Genomic DNA, 505 nt, shown 5'->3' with positions numbered 1-505 from the left:
TGCTCGGAGGCATACAGAGTAAGTAACCAGGTCACCTCCTCTCTGTCCCCTCTTTTCTGAAACATCTTTTAGCAGGGTGAAGAGCACAGGTGTGGAGAGAGAACCTCATCCATAACTAACCAGGCCATCTCCAGTCCCCTGCTGCTTGAGGGAGTTCTAGTAGGCAAGTCAAAGTGTCCTTTATGTGTCTGCTGCTGAGGTACTGAGGAAGATTCTGGAAGCCAGATGTGGTGGCACAGACCTGTAGTCCCAGAGTTTGGGTAATGGCAAGAGGATCAATTCAAGGTCATCCTCCTCAATAAACATAGAGTTCAAGGTAACCTAGGATTATATGAGACCTCGGCTCAAAAAACAAGCAGAGCCCGGGGGGGTGGGGGGGTGGGGTGGCGCATGCCTTTAATCCCAGCACTCAGGAGGCAGAGGCAGGGGGATTTCTGAGTTCAAGGCCAGCCTGGTCTACAAAGTGAGTTCCAGGACAGCCAGGGCTATACAGAGAAACCCTGTC

This window comes from Mus caroli, chromosome 12 (assembly GCF_900094665.2).
Source record: "Mus caroli chromosome 12, CAROLI_EIJ_v1.1, whole genome shotgun sequence".
Classification (NCBI taxonomy): Eukaryota; Metazoa; Chordata; class Mammalia; order Rodentia; family Muridae; genus Mus; species Mus caroli.
The sequence above is the reverse complement of the archived record's forward strand: the minus strand, read 5'-3'. Positions refer to the sequence as shown.